A 22,460-nucleotide genomic window follows, 5' to 3' on the forward strand; every position below is an offset into this window, starting at 1 on the left:
CCTCCCCCTCTCCCCTTCCCAGTCCTCCCCTCCCCTCTCCTCTGGCTGAATGGCTAAATACAGGCCTGGAGCTGCCAGTGTTCCTCCTGCCACCTTCTAGGGAGGGCCCACCTGGGAAGAACATTCACACAGGGGAAAGCAGAGCTGAGTGCTGGTGGCAGTTGCGTGTTTGGGTCTTTGAACGCCAGAGTTGCAGCAGGAGTGAGTCTTGGGAACAGGAGCACTCATTTTGTTCTGACCTGTGTGAGATTCAGTTACATCCTCTAGTAATATAATATAGGGCTAATACCTGAAAGCAAGCCAGGAGGTCCAACATTATTTCCTTCGAGGGAATGTACTACTCCAGCTTCTCCACTTTGCAAACTCCTACTTGGCCTTCAAAACCCCACTCAGTATCACCTCCAAGCAGTCAGATTCTCTCTGCCACGCCCCCACATAGAATGAATGCTTACTATATGCCAGGCATTGTGTTGTTGCATTTAATCAACACAATAACCCTGAAAGGTAGGGACTAAAATATCACAGTTTTGCAAATCAGGCATCAGAAACGTAAAGAGTTTAATTAACTGGCCAGGGACAGTGGCTCATGCCTGTAATCTCAGCACTTTGGGAGGCCGAGGTGGGTGGATCACGAGGTCAGGAGTTCGAGACCAGCCTGACCAACATGGTGAAACCCCGTCTCTACCAAAAAATAGAAAAAATTAGCGTGGTGGTGTGCACCTGTAATCCCAGCTACTCGGCAGGCTGAGGCAGGAGAATCACCTGAACCCAGGAGGTGGAGGTTGCAGTGAGCCGAGATCATGCCACTGCACTCCAGCCTGGGCAACAGAGTGAGAATCCATCTCAAAAAGAAAAAAAAAAGAGTTTAATTAACTTACCCAAGATCATACCCTCCATTCTGGTCTTATAATTGTCCATTTTGCCTCATTTTGCTCTCTCCTCCACAAAACTGTGAACTCTCTGGATCTCGTTTACGTAAACCCTCTGCATCCTGCCTCTCAGGCAGGCTCCTTGGGCTGTGTGCCCTTCCCCTACCTGAGAGCCTTTACGCCAGATGGAAGCATGTACGCACATGCCAACCACCAAGAGAAATTCAAGTCCCTCCTTCCATTAATTCTGCCCTTCGGCCCCAGCCTGCATCCCCGCCCTTTAAGAATGCCCCAGGACATATAAGGGAGGCTGAATTCGAATGCCCCCAAGAACCTACTAGGCACTCAAAGAAACCTGGTGTGGGGAGGCTCCCCTTAATGGAGAACCCAGCCCTTCTGAAGGGCCAGCTTCTGTCTACGGATTTGGAAATCTCTTCCAAACGCATCAATAAATTATCAAAGCAAAGACAGAGCCTATTATAAATGAAAGACAGTTGAGGGAATATTTATTCATATTTATTTGTACCTGCATAAAAAAAAACCTGAAAAGATGCACAAGAAACTCAAATAAGGGTTTCTCTGTGGTGGGGGGGTTGAGACCAGTGAACGGTGGCAGGTGTGGGAGTTGGAGATTTCATTCTATACTGTTGTCTATTGTTTTGATTGTTGAATCCTAAGATGTATTATTTATTTGATATAAACGTTAAAATTTGTAGATAACAGAAGAGGAAGGCCCACTCCCCTGCAGCTGACTAACGCTGTGCGGAGATGCAGGCCCTATGTGGCTGGAGTTCACAATTACTCAGAAGAAACCAGAATACAGGAGCTTAATGTGAAATAGCTGGATTTTTTAAAACATGTCTTCTCATTATTTTTTATTGTGGTAAAATCCATATCAATAACATTTCCCATCTTACCCATTCTTGAGTGTACACTTCAGGGGCATTAAGTACATTCACACTGTTGTGCAGCCCTCACCGCTATCACTCTCCAGAACTCTTTTCATCTTGTTAAGCCAAAACCATGTGCCCTTAAGCACCAGCTCCCCATTCACCCCAGCCCCTGGCACTCACCTTTCTGCTTTCTTTTTCTTTTCTTTTTTTTTTTTGAGATGGAGTCTCCCTCTGCCGCCCAGGCTGGAGTGCAGTGGCACGATCCTGGCTCACTGCAAGCTCCGCCTCCCGGGTTCACACCATTCTCCCGCCTCAGCCTCCCGAGTAGCTGGGACTACAAGCGCCCGCCACCACGCCCAGCTAATTTTGTTTTTGTATTTTTAGTAGAGACGGGGTTTCACCGTGTTAGCCAGGATGGTCTCGATCTCCTGACCTCGTGATCCGCCCACCTCGGCCTCCCAAAGTGTTGGGATTACAGGCATGAACCACCGCACCCAGCCTTCTTTTTTTTTTTTTTTGAAATAGTCTCGCTCTGTCACCCAGGCTGGGGTGCAGTGCTGTGATCTTGGCTCACTGCACCCTCTCCCTCTTGGATTCAAGCAATTCTCCTGCCTCAGCCTGAGTAGCTGGGATTACAGGCACGCACCATCATATCCGACTGATTTTTTTTATTTTTAGTAGAGACATGGTTTCACACCATGTTGGTCAGGCTGATCTCGAACTCCTTACCTCGTGATCTGCCCGCCTCCACCTCCCAAAGTGCTGGGATTACAGGCGTGAGCCACCGCGCCTGGCCCTGCTTTCTGTCTTTGTGATTCTGACTCCAACTACCTCATGCAAGTGGAGTCACACAGTATTCATCCTTTTGTGTGGCTTGTTTCACACAGCGTCATGTCCTCAAGTTCCATCCAGGCTGTAGCACGTGCTAGGATTTTCCTCCTCCCTAAGGCTGAGTCACACTCCACGTGTGTAAGTGCACGTTCGGTGTCTGGACCCCTGGGTTGCTTCTATGCTCTCACTGTTGCGAACAGTGCTGCTGCGAACCTGGGTGGACAAACGTCTCTTCGAGTCCCTGCTTTTATTTTATTATTTATTTATTTATTTGTGAGACAGAGTCTCACTCTGTCTCCCAGGCTGGAGGGCAGTGGTACAATCTCGGCTCACTGCAACCTCTGCCTTCCTGGTTCAGGTGATTTCTCCTGCCTCAACCTCCTGAGTCGCTGGGATTACAGGCACGCACCACCACACCCGGCTAATTTTTGTGTTTTTAGTAGAGACAGGGTTTCACCATGTTGGCCAGGCTGGTCTCAAACTCCTGACCTCAAGTGATCCACCCGCTTTGGCCTCCCAAAGTGCTGGGATGACAGGCAGGAGCCACTGTGCCTGGCCAAGTCCCTGCTTTTAACTCTTTTGGGTATATCCCCAGAAGTGGAATGCTGCCTCATATGGTATTTCTATTTTTAACTTTTTGAGAAACTGACATGCTGTTTCCCCAATGTTTAAATGTTGATAATTACTGTATTTCACCAATACGAAGCAGTACATACTTTCACATATTAAAATCACTGAAGTTGGAGGCCATCTTACAATTGCTGGATGTCAGAGTTTGTGAGCTTTATTTTCTTGGTGGTAGGTAAAACAGAGGCTTACCTTGCAATCGGTGTCATAGCAGATTTGATGAAATAGTACAGAAATGGTAATGTAGATAAATGTTTTTAAACGTTTGCAGCCCAGAGAGAGCACCCCTGATAGCCAGACAGACCCAGGGACTGCCGGCTCGGGCTGGGGCTGGCTCCTCCTCAGCCCCTCAGCTCCCTGCTGCCTCATCCCATGGAGCACTCTGTGGCCCAGTCCTCAGTCATCCATCCTTCACCGAGGAGAGGCTCCGACACCACCACCGGGGCCTCACGCTGGGGCCAGCAAAAGTAGATGCTACTACTGTGTAGCGAATGGAGGAAGCCAGACGGAGGAATGATTTCGAGACAAATTAGAGTCAGAGGTGGCCTCACGGTCCACCTGGACTCAGTCTTGGGGCCAGGGGCAAGGGTTCACTGCCGAGGGCTGACCGAGCAAGGGATCTGCAGCCAAGAAGTCATTCAAGAAAACCAGGTTTCCAGAACCCATGGGCCAAAAGATGGTGACTGTCTGGTGGGGCTTTGAGAGATCAGCAGCTTAAGCCAAAAGAGAAAGATGTTTTGACACAGACCAAAAATCCTGGGGGTCTTGCTCCAGGGAACGTCAGAGGAGCAAACCCAGTCCTTAGGGGTTCCAGACCCTTTGTGCAGAGAAACCCACGTTTCCAGGGCAACCACCGCCTCTAAGTAGGCGATCTCATCTGCCAAGGAATGCATCTTAAAATATTCTCATGTTTAATATATTGAGAACAAACAGTGCACCAGGCCCCATGCCAGGGGCTTCGTGAGCATGCTCTCACTTAATTCTCACAGGGAGAATCCGGCCCCCTCTTCAGATCTGATGCCCGCAGGGTTCTCAGGCTCAGCAACAATCGAAGCCTAACCCCAAGGTCACACAAAATTTCATCCAAGTCTGACCCCCTGATTTTTTGCCATTTCCCTGGGAAGCTGGGGCCCCTCTGATGCTGGACCCACTTTGATGTACCCCAGAAACACGGCCCGTGGGCCATGCAGTGTGTCTCCAGGCAGCCACACAGAAACGTGTCACATGCGGTCATGTGAGCCACATTCCTGAATTTAGCACACGCCCCCACACAGGACGACCAGTCCGATGCCCCTTCGCCCTCTCAATGGCATGGCAAGGGCTCCCAGAGTCAGGGGAAGAGGGTATCTGGTTTTTGCCAGCGACTGCTCTCCTTTATTGTGCTCACAGCACCTCAGTTTCCCTGTAGAAAACCTCCTTTCCCCACGTTCCTATGGAGAGGGGCTGCCCTCATCTCCCCAGGTCTGGGGATGAGCCCACATCCCAGGCCTGGCCCACGGGTGTCTGTCCTTGGGGTTTATCCTAGAGCTATTAATTGCTGGGTGTGGGGCCCAATCTTTCTGCCAGTGTTGCTGAGCTGGCAGGCTGTGGGCCTGGAGCTGCTGGGGGCAATCTTTAACCTCAGTACGGAGATTGCCTGGGGGTGAGGCCAAGGCAGAGAAATGAGAGATGGAGAGACAGGTGTGCCTGTGTGGAGAGGGAGGTGCAATCCACTCTGAGGACATCTTTTGAGCTGCTGAATCCACCCATTCCTGACACTGTCTCTCTAATTTTGCATGAACAAGTACATTCCTTTCATTACTTACATTATTTTGAGTTGAAGTTTTATCACTTATAAATATCCTCAAAAGGCCAGGCGTGGTGGTTCATGCCTATAATCCCAGCACTTTGGGAGGCGGACGCAGGTGGATCACTTGAGGTCAGGAGTTCAAGAGCAGTTTGGCCAATATGGTGAAACCCCGTCTCTACTAAAAATACAAAAAATTAGCCAGGCACGGTGGCACACCCCTGTAATCCATCTGAGGCATGAGAATCACTTGAACTGGGAGGCAGAGGTTGCAGTGAGCAGAGATCGTGCCACCGCACTCTAGCCTGGGTGACAGAGTGAGACTCTGTCTTAAAAAAGCAAACAAACCAAAAAAAAAAAAACCTCAGAAAACTACCATAAGTATGTAATAGCTGTCATTTGTGGAGTCCTTATCAGTTACCAAGTGTTAGCTAATGATATTTATCCCTATTTCATAGAGAAGTGAACTCAGGTGTTAGGGTGGATACTGAGATGCACCACCCAGGTTCCCCTTCAGAAATAAAGGACCTATTACCCCAGCTGTAGGAAGTGCCACCATCAGACAACACTCAGCTATCCGCATCTTCAAGGGTTGCCTCCACAGGAGAGGGCCACCTCACCCGGGCCACACGCTGTTCCCAGCACTGCCCACATCCAGTGACTGATCAACATGGCGCTACAAAGGCCAGGCCCTCTTGCTCCAATGAGGACAGCTCCAAAGGCTCCTACCACCTTCAGAGCTCCCAGCGAGCCAGCAGAGGTTGCCATCCTGTGTTGCAACTTGACTTCCCTCCTTGCCCAGTCCTGCTTCTCTCCCTTTCCTTCCACAGGTGTTGATCCCAAAATTAACTTTCCATAAATATCCTGCATGCTGAACTTCACCACAGTCTTTTTTCCAGGAACCCAACCTGTTACAGTTGGTGCTGAACATGAGTCAGGAAAGCAGACACGGGTGGAGAGTTTGGAGCTGAACCACCTGCTGCTCAGCTGGCAATGAGACGCCTGGCACAGATCGCCCCTGGCCCAGGTGATGAAGGATGCCGGACTTGTGAAAGAAATTCATTAACTGGTGTGATGTGTCAGTGTGATAGATTTGAGAAAGACGGGGGTGGAGGGTCGGGGGTGGGGGAAGTAATATAACACTTGAACTAGGTAGCTATTGTTAAATCCACTTGATCTGGAAAACAATAACAAAAAGCTAAGCGTGATTAATCAGCAATTAAAGGCCAATGTGAAAGCCAGAGGCCCTTCTGTTTGGCGTTTAAAGAGGCTCTCCTCTGCACCAGGACAGAGAAAGCAGAAACCAGGCTCAGAATCCACAAAAGATACAACTCCAACCAAGGCAGGTCTACTGTGCCAAGGCCAGGGCCTTGGTTAGAAGACAGCGCAACCCTGTGGCCTGACACAGTGGCTCATGCTTGTAATCCCAGCACTTTGGGAGGCTGAGGTGGGTGGATCATGAGGTCAGGATTTAGAAACCAGCCTGGCCAACATGGTGAATCCCTGTCTCTACTACAAATATGAAAAACCAGCCTGGCCAACATGGTGAATCCCTGTCTCTATTAAAAATATGAAAATTAGCGGGTGTGGTGGCAGGCACCTGTAATCCCAGCTACTCAGGAGGCTGAGGCAGGAGAATCGCTTGAATACGGGAGGCGGAGGTCGCAGTGAGCTGAGATCTCACCACTGCACTCCAGCATCGGTGACATAGCGAGATTCTGTCCCCCTACCCACTGCCAAAAAGAAAAAAAAAAAAGAGAGAGAGAGTACAACCCTGACACACAGGCTGGGGACATCTAGGTTGAGGTCTCTACAAACGATGGACTCTCTATATCCCCCTGAGCCCTCTGAGCCGGCAGGAATGTCACCCTGCTGCTAAGGGCTGGAACTCCCTCCCTCCTTGCCTGGACACTGTGCAGAGGCCTCTCCTCAGCCAGACAACATGTCCCCAGCTCAAGCTCTGCCTCGTCTGTCCTCCTGGTCATTAGGCCAACGACTAGGATGAAGTCACAACGGCACCGGCTGTGGGCACGTTGAGCCTGGTGAGGAAAGATGGGGCTATACCCCAAAGGAGCTGTAGGACCTAACCAGCACAGGTCTGCAGGAACATGGGACCGGAATCCAAGGGTCTCTGGTCAAGAAGATCAGAAGGTAAGGTTGGATAAGGGAGTATTTATCAACTTGGGAGAACCCTCCCAGAATACAGGATTTAATACTCTCACCAGCGTCCCAGGAGATGGTACAAACTCACTACAGATGGTTCCTAGAAACATGGGAAAAGCAGTGGCCAACATGAAGTGAGAAATGCCAGAGCAGACGGTAGGCCCTTGGCACTGAGGCCCAGAGAGGTGGGCCCACCAGAGGAGGTGTACCACGTAAGGCTGGAACTCCCATAGGCCTATGCTGCACGCAGGACCCAGGACCCAGATGATATCCCACTTCCCAAGGCTGTCAGAAATGGATTACTTAGAAATTCAGTGATGGGGACCAGGGCTGGCAGGAGGAGTTGCCATTGTAGAACCAGGCTTACTCACAGAAATGATCCCAAGGACCTTGGAAAACTAGAAGCCATCTGCCTTAGTGTTGCTGTAACAAAATGCCGTAGGCTGGGTGGCTTATAAAGAAATTTATTTCTAACAGTTCTGAAGGCTGGGAAGTCCAAGATCAAAGTAGATTTGGTGTCTGCTGAGGGCCCACTTTCTGGCTCACAGACGGTGCCTTCTCACTGCGTCCTCAGAGAGTCAAACAGGCAAGGCAGCATGCTGGGACATCTTTTCATTAGGGGCACTAGTCCCATTCAAGAGGCTCCACCTTCATGACCCAATCGCCTCCCAAAGGCCTCACCTCCTGATACCCTCACATTGGTGATTAGGTTTCAACTTATGAATTTCGGGGAGACACCAACATTCAGACCATGGCACCATCAGAAGGCAGGAACATGTCATTGTGGTGAGTGGCAGGGTAGAGAGGAGGCCAGGGGAGCCTGACCTACAGAGACCTGTGGAGTGAATAGAACTTGGCACCCCTAGGGGCCACATACATTTGGAGGCAACAAGGACACTACTGTAAATGCATAAGATGCTGGGGAGCTAAGGACAGTCACCTTCATTTTAAAAAAAGGAACAATCCCTTCCCCAGTGTCCATCCCTGAGCAAGTTCTTGGATGTGGAAACTTGACTGACAGAAAGCCCATGTCCCCAGGAGGAAGAACCCCCACAATTGCACACAGCAAGGATTCCCCCATTTCTTCCCAACACTACTCAGGTAACTGTGTGTTGGGGAAGGGGAAACCCAGATCATTAGCATGGCCCCTCCTAAGGGAGCCCGGTGATAAATGGAGTTCTAGCCTAGGTCCAGCTCACAGTGGGTCCACGGTCCCACCCTCAGTGGTCTCCAAATGTATAAATGTAAAAGTGGTCTCCAATTACTTAGTAACTGATACAAGCCCTTTATCCTGTGAGGTAACAGCTATCATAGTGGGGAAATCCAAGTGGAAGCCTCTGAAACTCCCCCTTCTGGCCAAGATGGTAAATAAAAAGCAGTATTACATCCCAGGGAATGGCAAAGATGAGTGCTGTTCTTAAAGATCTAAAAGATGTGTGGATAGTCATTCCTATTATAGTCCCACTTAATTCACCAGTCTGTTCCCCATGGAAACTACCAGAAGTGCAACAAGTAGTAGCCCAATTGCAGCTTCCTTGCTAGGTGTGGTATTGCTGCTAGAGAAGATTAATATGAATTCAGGGAGCCAGGCGAAGTGGCTCATGCCTACAGTCCCAGCATGTAGGAGGCTGAGGTTGGTGGATCATTTGAAGTCAGGAGTTCGAGACCAGCTTGGTCAACATGATAAACCCCATCTCTACTAAAAATACAAAAATTGGCCAAGCATGGTGGCGCATGCCTGTAATCCCAGCTACTCAGGAGGCTGAGGCAGGAGAATCACTTGAACCTGGGAGGCGAAGGTTGTGTGAACCAAGACCGCACCCCACTGCACTGCAGCCTGCGTGACAGAGTGAAATTCTGTCTCAAAAAAAGAAAAAAAAAAACAAACTGAATTCAGACACGTTATGAAGCCATTAATCTGGTGAATATGTTCATTTCCATCTCAATCAAGAAAGAGAATCAGAAAGAGTTCACATTCACATGGAAGGGACAACAGTATACATTCACAGTTTTCATCAGGGCTCTGTCATGACCATCCAAAAAGATCTGGATCATCAGACACCCTGCAGAACATCACGCTGATCCAGTACACGGATGTCATCGTGCTGACCAGGCAGACAGACAAGCAGTACCTAGCATGCCGGAAGCCAAAGGGTGAGAGAGAAAACTACTGAAGATGAAGAGGCCACCGCATGAGTAAAATTTCTAGGAATTCAATGGTCTGGTGAATACTGGGACATACCTACAAAATTAGTCCTACAAAGTAAGGACAAATTATTTAATCTTTTACCTCCTACCATGAAGACGAAATCCTAACACCTGACAGGTAGGTCTGGAGGCAACATATTCCATAGCTGGGAATACTGCTCCAACCCTGTAGGCCAGTGCCATGAAAGGCTGCCAAGAGTCCTTTCTTCCCAGAGCAAGAAAGGACTCTGCAGAAGTATCAGGCTGCTGGAGCCATCAGCCCCATCCCTTGAGCCATACAACTCAGCAGACCCTATGGTGTCAGCCATGAGTGACAGGAAGAGATGCCAGAGAAGGACGCAAGCTACAGTGGGAGAATCCCTTAGGATCTGGAGACTCCCTAGAATTTGGGAGTGAATCCTTACAATTAGCAGCAAAGGATTATACACCTTTTGAAAACAGGTCCTGGTCTAGTACTCCTAGACCTTGTGTGACACAGAACACCCAGACGTGAGGTACCGAGTGATCAGGCAGCCGGAACTGCCTGTCATGAGCTGGGTCTGCCAGACCCAGTCAATCTAACATGGTGAGAACATCCCAGGTCAAACATGAGCAGGCCTTGAGGACACCAGCAAGCTACACGGCAGGTAGCCCAGACCCCACATCATCCCCGCTGTGGCACCAGCAGCCTCCGCTCATTTGAATGGCCACATGGGGGACTCCCATGTCACCAGCTGAAGAGGATAAAACTGAGATTGGTTTGGCCTGGCATGTGGCAGATGACTACATTGGACCCCCTCCTGGAAAGATCAGGAATAGAGACCTGTTCCAGATAGAGATTTGCCTTTCCTGCCCGTGGGCTCTCTACTCAAGGGTCTATGAAGTGTTTGATTCACTGGCACAGGATGCCACATAACATCACTTCTGACTCAATAGCCCATCTTATAGCAATAACCCTGGAGGGGCAGGAGTGGGCTGGCCCATTACCAGGGATCCACTGGTAATACTGCACACCACATGATCCCAAAGCTGCTGGGCCGATGGTGCATTGTGATGGCCCGCTGAAGACAGAGCTGCAATGCCAGTTCAGAAACAAGCCTTCACAACGTTTCAGGACCATCCTCCAAGATGCAGAATCACTTCAAATCAAATACTATATATGGCACTGCATCCCCACTGGGCAGAATACATGGGTCTAGGAATTTAGGGGTAGAAGCTTAAGTGGCCCAGTGGCCCACTTGGAGAATTTGTGCTTTCTGTCCCTCAACTCTGGCTTCTGTAGGTTTAGAGGTCCTTGTTCCTAAAGAGAGAATACTTCTGCAAGGTGGCACAGCCAGAGTCCCTCAAAGTCTAAGCACAGCCGCCTCCTTGGCACTGTGGGTTTCTTGTCCTTGCATCAAGGGGCCAGCGGTAAGAAGAGGAGTCGCATCCCGGCATCCAGAAGGGGTTGCACATGGGGTCTGGAAGGAATATGTTTGACATCCAGGTGATGCCCTTGGGTGCTTCTTGGTACTCCCTTGCCCAATTTTGATGGTAAGTTGACAGGTATAGCAACCCTGGCCTGAAAATAGCATGGTGACCAGGGTCTCAGTTCCCTCAGGTAATCAGGAGACCAACAGAGATGTCATCTGAGGGTGAGGTGGTCTATAATGGGTAGTGGAGTGGGCAGCTAAGGATGTCAGTTGCAGCCCTAAGACCCTAAAACTTCAGAGACAGGGGCTGGAGTTCATCCCAGTAATTTTCCTCTTCAGGTTGCCTCCTAGAAGAGCTTCTCGGAGAACTTACATGAAGTGGATCCAAGAGGTGGACTGTGAAGGACTCTGTAAGGTGCCACTCAGGTCCCTCTGCAGGAATAAAGGACTTATTACCCCAGCTGCTGGGAGCACCGTCTGCAGAAAGTTGACAGCCCTCACACTCCATTCCAGGGTGGCCTACATCAAATGAACCGACCAGTGTGGGGTGCCGAGTACCCAACATTTTGCCTTGACCCGGAACAGTCCTGAGGGGTCATCCCATCCTCAGGCCATCTGAGGCTTCTGCTGAGATAGCATCATAGGTCAGCCTCCCCCTTTGCCCAAGCCTCCCTTCCACTGGTATTGACTTGAGGGGCACTGGCCAATGAGCCCACACACACTTCATCTCAGAGACCTGCCCAAGCTCATACTCAGATCTGAAGTGGCAGAAACAAACCTGACTCTCTGAGGCTGTCCAAAGCCCAGAGACTGGAAAGGTCAGCACGTGCAGGACTCAGAAGTGAGAAACGGAGCAGAGACCTTGGATGCAGCGGAGATTTGAACTCCGCACAAGGAGTGACAGTCTAATTACCTTAGGCTGCTGGTGGTGATGCTGCTCAGTTTCTGCTCACAGGATGGGGAAGGGGAGATATTCCAGAAGAACAGAGCAGCCCCCTCACCCATCTCAGGCTTTGGGGTCATTCAGACCTGAGAATGTCAGAGCTTTAACTTCCTAGCTGTGGGGCCTTGAGCAAACTGCTCCACCTCCCTGAGCCTCAGTTTCCTCCACTCCAAACTGCAGCCAATAAGATGCACCTGTGATTCTTGCATAGATGGCATTTGCAGGGCTCCTGGTGCACAGAAATCTCTTGGTAAATGTGGCCATTATTATTCAAGAGCCGAGGAGCTAATTAGCCTCGCTGCTGATGCAACAGGAATTCACAGCGCGGGGACTGGCCTGCCGAAGGGAGGACGAGGCTGGAACATCTCATTTTGACAAATGGCTTTTGTTTACCCACGACTGGCAAACAAACGCTCCACGACGTGCGGCTAATCACCTAAAAATAACAGCACATATGTTCCCTCTGAGGAGTGTTCCTTGCTAACAAGCACAGCGGGCCGTGGGCTGCTGGGGGTGGGGTGGGGACACTCTGCACTCCTCTGAGGCAAATACAAAAGCCTCTCTCTCTGCCCCCAGCCGTCCTCCTGCACCCCACATCCATCCTGCTGCCCAGTGCTGTCCGCAGCGCCACACACAAACCACCCTCCCTTCTGTCTCCCTGCACACCGTCCCCACCAAGTCCCCGGTTGCTGTCCTGGGGCAGGGCTGGTGCCACAGTCCCCTTTCTGCCCTCCTGGCCTCGCTCCATCCCCTCCACCCTGCCCCGGAGGCACCCTTCTAAAACACACACATCTGACTATGTCACTCCCCTTCTCAGCACTCCTCATGGCTCTCTGCCTCCAGGCCATGCCAGTCTCATTTCCCACACCACCTGGGCCTGACCATCAGTGTTCACCAGGGCCTTCCAGCCTCCAGGCCTCTGCAGATGTTGGAGTAGGGCTGCTTCCCTACCTACACACCTCCTCCGCCTTGGGCAGGTGCTCAGCTCTAAATGACATCTGAGCTGATGACGAATGAATGATTCTCTCTGAACTCCAGGCTCATGTGCCCAGCTGCCCACTGCATGTCTCCTCCTGGTTGTCCAGTGGGCATCTCTGAACCATGTGTCCAAAAGCACACGCGAACACACACACACACACACACACACACACACACACACATAAGCATGGGATCCTCTTGCAATCTTTCCGGTTGCTCAGGTCAAAAGCCCAGAAGTCCTCCATGTCCCCATCTCTCCCATCCCACAACAAATGCATTAGCAAATGGGGTCAGCTCTGTCTTCGAAACACATACAGACTCCCCTCAGCACCTGCACACTCCCTCCTGGTGCCTCCATTCCACCTCCTACCTCCAGTGGCCCCCAGCTTCGGCCCTTGCCAGCCACAGTCTGCTCACAACCCAGGACCCTTTAAAACTGGTCACACCTCATCTCTCCTGCACCCCAAAGCTTCCCGTGGCTTCCATCTCAGAGTAAAGTCAAAGTCTTAGGGAGGCCACAGCTAGGGTGGACAGATTTCACAAACAAAACGGCAGGATGCCCGTTAGGTTTGAATTTCAAGGACATGTTAAGTGAAATAAGCCAGACACAGAAAAACAAATACCATGTGATCTCACACGGACATGCAAACTCTGAAAAAGCCAAATTCATTGAAGCAGAAAGTAGAATGGTGGCTACCAGAGGCTGGGAGGGCAGGGGGTGAGAACTGGGGAGCTGTGGGTCAAAGGACACAAAGTTCCAGTTAGGGAGAGTAAGTGCAAGAGCTCCATGGTACGCCGTGGCAGTATAGCTAACGACAGTACACTGCATTCTTGAAAATCGCTAAGACTGCTAAGAGTAGATTTTAAGTGTTCTCACCACAGGGGAAAAAAAGATGTGGGAAGTAATGCATATGTTAATTAGCTCGATTTAGTCATCCCATAATTGTATACATATTCCAAAACATCATGTTGTAGGCCATAAGTATATGCAATTTTTATTGGTCAATTAAAACAATGTTTTAAAAAGAAGAAAGGGATATTAGGAACTAAAAATCTTTTTTTGAATTTCACAGAAAGGCAAACTTATGTGGGACACACTTATACTAAAAAATTATTTGCTGTTTATCTAAAATTCCAGTGTAACTGGGCATCCTATAATTTTCCAGCAGCCAGACCTACAAAGCCTGAGATGACCGGGGACACCTCCACACCCCATTGTACCTCACACCCCCACCTCCCCTGCAGCTTGGGTGTCCTGTTTCTCCCAGAGCCCAGAGAGAGTCCCTCCGCTCCCGTATCCCTGTGGGCCACTCCCCCGGCCCCTGCAGATCTCTGCCCAGATGGCGCCTCTCGCCGAGGCCTGCTGCACCAGCCGGTAGGAAACAGCAGCCCTGTCACCGCCCCCTCACTGCTTGGTGGCTTCTACGACCTTCCACCAGAATGCCGTCTCCTTGAAGGCAGAGTTTCATCTCTGCTGTCCACAGCCGTGTCCCCACACTGAGGACAGTGCCTGGCATGTAGTAGTCAGTCAATAAATATTTTTCAAATAAATGATGTCCCTACTGCCCCACCCCAGGCCACTTGGCAAACTCCTTAAACCACAAGGACAGCTGTATGGCCTCCCCTCTGCAAAGCTCTCTCCGACCACACACATGTCCTCCAGGCAGGGAAAGCCTCCTCACTAGACGAAGAGTCCCTCCGAGGTAGCGATGGTGTCCCATCCACCTTTTTATCCCCAGTGCCACATTATGCCAATGTGAGAGGTGCTCGGTACACATGTGAGTGGATCAATCAATGAATGAATATCTGAGTGAGTGAAGAAATGAAGAGCATAGGAACCAGGCAGAACTCTATCTCTAAGGCTCCCTGCAGGAGCTGGTTTGATTCCTGTTGCCCCTAAAGGAAGACTTTTGACATTTATCCCCACTGTGTAAAGAACAATGAAGGAGGAGATGGTGAAGATGCGCTTCACTCCCCGCTAGTCCACATTCTACAACGTGTGTCCACCTCATTCCATGATCCTCTCACCAGCCTGAGAGGCAGCTATCACTACCCTGTAGTTCAGATGAAGAGACACAGGCCCAAAGATATGAATGAAGTGAGTTGCTGGAGCCACAGGTAGAGGGGAGAGGAGATGCAGCTGGGACCCGGCCCCAGCCCATCCAGCCCTGAAGGCCTCCATGCCCCGCTGCCTCTCCGGCTTGCCCAGGGTTACAGTGACCCAGTGACCCATGCAGGCCTCCCAAGCAGGGAGGAGGGAGAAGTCAGGCTGCACAAGAGGACAGGGACCCTGCCCAAAGCAGAGCTGCTTTGCCCCTTCTTCCCCTCAGGCATCCCGGGGACCCGGCCTGGTTGTCCATCCACGTATACACGGTTCTCTCTGTCTTTGACCGCGGTTCCATTTCCCACACCAGCTTCAGAGCCAGCCCTCCATAGGCGTCTGCCCTGAATCATGCACTTGTCTCAAAAGACTCTGATATTAATGTCATTCTGTACTAATGAGTCGAGCCCACTTGTCCCAGCTGGAGCCTCCATTGTCTGCTGATTAATTGGTACGGAGCTCTGGGGGGTAGCAAGGGGAGGGGAGGGAAGAAAGAGCTGGGGGAAGAGAAAGGGAGAGAAGAGCCATTTCCAGAGCAGAAATAGGTTTCCTCTGCTCACCAGCGATTCTTCTCCTTATCCTGAAGCCTTCAGCTAGGTATGGAGCAGAAACCAGAGGGCCACTCTCTCCCCAGCCACTTAACTGTCCCCGCTTCAGGAAAAATAAGACCCGTGGATACTGTCCCAGGGTGAGAAGGCAGGTCTGGAGGAAAGCATAAGTTAAGAACTGGTAGACTTGGGCCAGCACAGTGGCTCACGCGTGTAATCCTAGCATTTTGGGAGGTCCAGGCACGTGGATCACTTGAGGTCAGGAGTTTGAGACCAGCCTGGCCAACACGGTGAAACACCATCTCTACTAAAAACACAAAAATTAGCCGTGTGTCATAGTGCATGCCTGTAGTCCCAGCTACTTGGGAGGCTGAGGCCGGAGAATTGCTTGAACCTGGGAGGTGGAGGCTGCAGTGAACCGAGATTGCGCTACTGCACTCCAGCCTGGGTGACAGAGTGAGACTCCATCTCAATAAAAAATAAAATAAAATAAAAAAGAATTGGTAGACTTGGATTCTGACTCATCCCAGCTCTGCTCACTGTTGCCCTGGGCAAGTCGCTGGCCTCCCCAAGCCTCATTTTCCATCTGCAAAATGGGGGACAAAAATCCCACCAAAGCACAGAGTTGAAAGCTCTTGGATTTGACAACTTGGCTTTCAACTCCATTATCTTCCATTTAGGGGGGCTGTGTGGCCTTGGACAAGCTGCTTAACCTCATATGCAAAATGGAAATATTAACAGCACCCACCTGACGGGGCTGCAGCGAGGACTGAAGGAGGGATAAGGAAGGTGCAGTGCTTGGCCTTGCACCTAGCAGATCAGTAAATGGAGGCTACTGTTACCATGTCTGGAAATAGCCACCTGATTAAACAAAGCATGTAACTCTACTTGGTGGAATATTATGCTGGCACCAAAAAGGAAACACAGTGGATGGTGCAGCCCAGGAAATGCCTAGGTCCAAATGCCTTCTTCACTAGATCTATTCAAGGGAATCATGATCTCCGTTGACAGAAGGGATAGCTGAGGCTCACAGAAGGGGCTTGAATGGTCCCAGGTCACAGAGTAAGTAAATAGCTGAGCTGGGAATTGAACACAGGGAAAATCTGCCTCACAATGCAGACTCCATCCTCTTTGTCACAATTCCTGCACATCATATTTTAGAAACTGATTTGCTGACGTCATGAGCCTGCAGGCATTTCATTTTGGTTTCTGTCCAGGTGATCATGATGCTTTTGTGTCATTGATAATTATTATTTAAGGCAGATAATAATGTTGACCTGCACTCCCCACCTGGCTGATGTGCAGAGCAAAGGAACTCAAGGCTGTGTGTGAGCTCTGGAATAGGACAGAACATGTGAGCAACAGTTAACATCATTCCAGGACCGGGGTGGCTTAGCTTAATACTACACATTCATTCATTCATTCATTCATTTATTCTACGAGCATTTATTAAGCCTAAAGGTATATGTTCCAGGCTCAGAGGACACAGCTGGGAATCAGAGAAATGATATACTCCTGCCTTCTCAGAGCTGACATCCGTGGGGAGAAGACACACAATAGACAAGTAAACAGATACAAATACTAGAGAGGAAAATAAAGCAGGATCAGGGCACTGGGGAGGGGGGTGAGGCTCCTTTGTTCATGGTGTCATGGAAGGCCTCTCTGGTAAGATGCCATAGGAGGCTGAGGTTTAAACAAAGGAGATAAACCATGATATCCAAGGGAAAAGCACAGAAATGGCAAGTGCAAAGGCCCTTAGTCTGCCGGGGCTGCTATAACAAAATACCATTAAAATGGGAAGCTTATAAACAACGTAACTACTTCTAACCATTCCGGAGGCGGAGAAGTCCATGATCAGGGCACCAGCAGATTCAGTGTCTAATGACAGACAGTCTGCTTTCTGGTTCACAGATGGCACTTTCTCACCATGTCCCCACATAGTGGAAAGGACAAGGCGGGCCTCTTTGATAAGGGCACTAATTCCATTTGTGAGGACTCCACCCTCATGACCTACTCACCTCCCAAACGCCCCCCTTCCTAATACCCTCACACTGGGGATTAGGTTTCAACTTACAGATTGAGAAGGACACAGTTGGACCACAGCAGGCCCTGAGGCTGAATTATACCTGCGATGTTCAGGAAACAGCAAGGAGGCCAGTGTGGCTGCAGCGAGTAGGGGAAGGAGATGGGGAAGGGGTGTGGTGGGCAGCAGATGCTGCAGGGCCTCACAGGCCACTGTAGGAACTTCAGAATTTACCATTCAGCATGAAATATCTGGCTTGTCATTCTCTCATTGGTTGTATTATTTGCATTTTCTTTACCCAACAGTTTCCCATTTCTGACTAGATAAAACCTGAACTCCCAGATGTGGCATTCAAAGGCTTTCAGAGTAAGGAGAGGACGAGGAGGTGCTCAATACCCCACCTCGCTCTCCAGCCTCCAGTCCTGCCACTCCCCACCATACATCGTCACCGCCCCCCTCTCCTCGCCACCCTCCGTCACACATCTGTGCCTTTGCCCATGCAGGGCTCTCTGCCTGCCTTCATACAGGCTGACACTCAAATGCCTCAGGAGCACTACCTGAGTGCCAGGCCCTATGGGAGGGGCTGGGGAAATAGGGGTGAGTGCAACTGTCCCAGTCTCTGCTCATCTGGCATCTAGCAGAGAAGACCAACACTAACCTGGTAACTGTGGGAAATAAGTAATGACCGCGATGGGGAACTGTGGGCCGTGGCAACAGCCACTCTGGAGTGAGGGTAGTCAGGGAGGCCCTAAAGAGGGAGTGTTGAAGCTGAGACAGAAGAATGAGCAGCAGTCAGCTCAGGAAAGAGGTGGGAAGAATGACTAGCCCCCTTGAACAGCACAGCACAGGGAGGAGGGAGGGAGGAAGAGGGCAGAGCTTGCCCAACCTGAGCCAGGCCGGGAAGGGAGCTCAGCAAATAGGCAGCGCCTACCAGGCTCAGCGCTAGGTAAACAGGACTCTGCCCCGCACCTGCTGCCTCCTCACAGCCCACAGCTGCACAGGGATAAATATCTGCCTACAGACCTGTCTTGCCTAATGAGTGTTTGGGCATCTGCCAGGCAGGCCTGGCTGGAGGGGAGCTGGCAAGAAGGGGGCAGTCCTGGGGGATTCCAGCGCCTCACTCCCTGTAGCCCTGAGATGTAGGACCCGGACCTAGCAGAATCACAGCCAGTAGTCACGGGCAGAGCATCACCAAAGGCCTTTGCTAGTGCTCCAGTGGGGTTAGGAAGGCCTGGCGCCAGGAAACCAAGGACAGAGTGACCCCAAAAAGGGCAGCCCACCTCCACACCTGACCAGAGCTGCCGATCGCAGAGCAGCAGCTGCCTGTGTCCCCCACCCTTTCCCACTCATTCTCCTCCTCCTCCTTCTAAATACACTAAATGCATACTGGGAATAAATTAATTCTATCTCAGATAGTTGAGAGAACTGCAGAATTATACATCTTCACCTTGTGCCTTTTGAAATTTTGTGCATTATTGGGTATCCAAAGGAGTAAACAAATTGTAAAGTGTTCATAATTTTTAAAAATCAAATTGTAAAGAAGATTAATTCATTGAAGTAGAAGTCCCCTGACCCCCTAATTCTACTTCCCAACTTATCTTCATCTTAACTTTGATTAGATTTCATTTTCAGCATAAATGGCATCATATCACACATCCTGTTCTCCCCCAGCCACATGGTATACCCTGGCCACCTTTCCACCCCCACACATCTGGGGCTGCCTCATTCTTTCTAGCAGCTAAAATGTTTTCCATGTCTTGGATACTGGGATTCGTGCAGATCCATTTTGGTGGGCATTTGTTTCCAGTTTTGTTCTGTTTTCTCTCGGTTTTGGTTTTTGCTATTAAAAATAATTCTCTACTGGACAGCTTTCTACTTGCATCTCTGCGTATTTGTTGGAGTTTCTTTGTAGAATACATTCTAAACTGGAGGGCAAATGGCTTGTACACTGTTTACATTTCACAGACATTGCCACACAGCCCTCCAAAGAGACTGTGCCCCTTCCCCTCCTGCTGCCTCAGCCCAGGAAACAGCCTATTTCCCTGCCCTCAGCTGTTAGGAAACCTTTAGCTCCTTGACAAACTCATGAGTGAAAGATGATAGCTGTTTTATTTGTATTTCTTAATTATTAGTGAAGCTGGGTATCTTTTAGGGCTGAGTCATTTGCATTTCTTGATGAACTGCCTCATTATACACTTTACACAGTTTTTTTTTAAAGGGGCATTCTTTCCTTATTTCATTTCAGCAATGTTTTAGCACCTACTCTGTAGTGGATATTGTGTTTACTACCCCCTTGTGAAACAGGATAGAGTGTGTCTGCACTGAAGCAGGGGGCAGAAGCAAAGAAGAGTTCCTGTGTGGGCCATTCCCAACACAAAAGGGAGGTCATCAAATCTTGAATCTGGCGAGACTTGAAGCATCTGATTACAAATGGACTGAGCCTCCATTTCCTTATCAGTAAAAGAGAAAAATACAGTAATTCCTGTCCCTTGGTGAAAAAAAGCACAAAATCGTATGTATAAGTCAGAAAATCAGTCAAAACTGACATAAACAAAAAGGGAACTTATTGGTTCATGTAACTAAAAGATCCAACTTCAGGCATGGCTGGATCCAGGTGCTCAAACATCATCAAGCATCGTCTGGCTCTCTCCATATTTCAGCTCTGCTTTCCCCTGTGTTAGCTCCATTCTCAACCTAGAGACACTGAGACAGCCCCCAGTAGCTCAAGACTTATATCCTATTGATTCAACCATCCATGGAGAGCAGCTCCAGCAAAAACCCAGGGATTCGCTATGATTGGTCTGGACTGGGTCGTGCCTCTATCCTCAAGCTAATCACTGAGGCTTGGGTGATAGATGACATAGATTCGCCAGGCCTGGAGCTGAGGGCTGAGAATGAGTCCCACACGAAGCATGTGGCCTGAGCAGGAAGAGGAGGAAATTCAGCTGCCGTTACCAAAAGAAAGGACAGGATAAAACTACGGAGGATTTTAGCCCTGCCTCAGCTATGTGACCCTGGAGGTGTTATTTCTCCTCTCCAGCCCTTGAGTTCTCCACCTGTAAGATTCTGACTTCAAACTCCATCGCAGATTTTGATACCTTTAGTAGCGGAAAACTTTACTTTTCAATAAACAATACATGGAACCCAATACATAGAACAGATAAGAGCTGTGTTTTGTTAGAAATGTTATTTGTGGTTTTTTTAATTTTTATTTTTACTTTAAGCTCTGGGATACATGTGCAGAACGTGCAGGTTTGTTACATAGGTATACACGTGCCGTGGTGGTTTGCTGCACCCATCAACCTGTCATCTAGGTTTTAAGCCCCACATGCATCAGGTATTTGTCCTAATGCTGTCCCCTCCTGGCCCCTCACCCCCTGACAGGCCCTGGTGTGTGATGTTCCCCTCCCTGTGTCCATGTGTTCTCATTGTTCAACCCTCACTTATGAGTGAGAACATGTGGTGTTTGGTTTTCTGTTCCTGTGTTAGTTTGCTGAGGATAATGGTTTCCAGCTTCATCCATGTCCCTGCAAAGGACATGAACTCATTTTTTTTTATGGCTGCATAGTATTCCATGGTGTGTGTGTGCCACATTTTCTTAATCCAATCTATCACTGATGGGTATTTGGGTTGGTTCCAAGTCTCTGCTATTGTGAACAGCACTGCAACAAACATACGTGTGCATGTGTCTTTATAGTAGAATGATTTATCATCCTTTGGGTATATACCCAGTAATGGGATCACTGGGTCAAATGGTATTTCTGGTTCTAGATCCTTGAGGAATCTCCACACTGTCTTCCACAATGGTTGAACTAATTTACACTCCCACCAACAGTGCAAAAGCATTCCTATTTCTCCACAGCCTCTCCAGCATCTGTTGTTTCCTGACCTTTTAATAATCACCATTCTAACTGGCGTGAGACGGTATCTCATTGTGGTTTTGATTTGCAAGAAACGGTATTTGTTTGATCCAGTATTAGTCAGGATAGACCAGAATCTGCTGTAATAAACCCCAATATCTCAGTGGCTTAACACACGAAGGTTTGCTTCTCGCTCCTGTCACTGTTCAGTGCAGGTCAGGGAACTCTTCTTAGCAGATTTTCTCTACCCCTCAACCAGTGGTCCAGAGATCCACCCTCCCACCATCTGTGGTTCTGCCATCTCAACCAGTGGTCCAGAGATCCACCCTCCCACCATCTGTGGTTCTGCCATCTCAACCAGTGGTCCAGAGATCCACCCTCCCATCACCTGTGGTTCTGCCATCTCAACCAGTGATCCAGAGATCCACCCTCCCACCATCTGTGGTTCTGCCATCTCAACCAGTGGTCCAGAGATCCACCCTCCCATCACTTGTGGTTCTGCCATCTCAACCAGTGATCCAGAGATCCACCCTCCCACCATCTGTGGTTCTGCCATCTCAACCAGTGGTCCAGAGATCCACCCTCCCACCATCTGTGGTTCTGCCATCTCAACCAGTGGTCCAGAGATCCACCCTCCCATCACCTGTGGTTCTGCCATCTCAACCAGTGATCCAGAGATCCACCCTCCCACCATCTGTGGTTCTGCCATCTCAACCAGTGGTCCAGAGATCCACCCTCCCATCACTTGTGGTTCTGCCATCTCAACCAGTGGTCCAGAGATCCACCCTCCCACCATCTGTGGTTCTGCCATCTCAACCAGTGGTCCAGAGATCCACCCTCCCACCATCTGTGGTTCTGCCATCTCAACCAGTGGTCCAGAGATCCACCCTCCCACCATCTGTGGTTCTGCCATGACAAAGCTCTGGCCTCTGTGTAAGGGGAAGAAGCCCACATCTGCCCACATCCCAGGGGCCCTCAGCATCGAGTCACAGGCCTCTATTCAAATGCAAGAAACTCTGGGAAATGTAATCTTCCTCTACTGGAAAAGGAAAACGACACTATATGTTCTATCACATTTACTTATTATAAGGTCAGTCATTGAGAACAATGAGGTTGTTTTGATAGATCAAAAAGAATAAGAAATTCTGCTGGGTGCGGTGGCTCATGCCTGTAATCCCAAAACTTTGGGAGGCCGAGGTAGGTGGGTCGCTCGAGGTTAGGAGTTCAAGACCAACCTGG

This window comes from Macaca mulatta, chromosome 6, assembly GCF_049350105.2.
Source record: "Macaca mulatta isolate MMU2019108-1 chromosome 6, T2T-MMU8v2.0, whole genome shotgun sequence".
Classification (NCBI taxonomy): Eukaryota; Metazoa; Chordata; class Mammalia; order Primates; family Cercopithecidae; genus Macaca; species Macaca mulatta.